This window comes from Seriola lalandi, unplaced genomic scaffold (genome assembly GCF_002814215.2).
Source record: "Seriola lalandi dorsalis isolate HSWRI2012SDOR001 ecotype SW California unplaced genomic scaffold, Sedor1 jcf7180001994406, whole genome shotgun sequence".
NCBI lineage: Eukaryota > Metazoa > Chordata > Actinopteri > Carangiformes > Carangidae > Seriola > Seriola lalandi.
In genome coordinates, this window is record NW_019465072.1 from 1 (window position 1) to 501 (window position 501).

The 501-nt window shown below is 38.9% G+C and overlaps 1 non-coding gene across 1 annotated transcript; it reads right to left on the minus strand.

Annotated features, from left to right (window-relative positions):
• Window positions 1-111: 111 nt before the first annotated feature.
• trnas-uga (transfer RNA serine (anticodon UGA)) lies at window positions 112-193 on the minus strand. The gene has a single exon. It is a non-coding gene; the product is annotated as a tRNA-Ser (tRNA).
• Between the last annotated feature and the right edge of the window lie 308 nt (window positions 194-501).

Below are 501 nucleotides of genomic sequence, written 5' to 3' on the forward strand. Positions count from 1 at the left end.
TCTCAGTCACAATCACAATGAAATATTCAAGTTCTGAAATAGTGTTTTATTAGACTAAATGAAAGCATCTCCTCTGCCTGTGATCAGAGACACATCAAACTGTTACTGTATCGTTGTTGACAGGATTCGAACCTGTGCGGGGAAACCCCAATGGATTTCAAGTCCATCGCCTTAACCGCTCGGCCACAACAACTTAACAAACGCATCTGTTAAGTTTCATAGTTTCTTCACTGACAACATTTTAGATTTCAAAAGAATCTAACAGTTTAAATAGTGAGTATATTCAAAAAATGCACACATTTTATTTTATTGATTTAGCTGCTCTTGGTCACTGACTCAGCTCCTCCGTCTGCGATCAGACACATCAGACAGTGTGACAGAAACAGCAGGTCAGAGGTCATTCAGTGACGTTCTAAAGGAGTTTTAAATCGAAAAAACAACTGGACTTGATTATTTGTGCACAGTTAAGGCTGATGATGTCACAGGTTCTCTTTTGTGCTC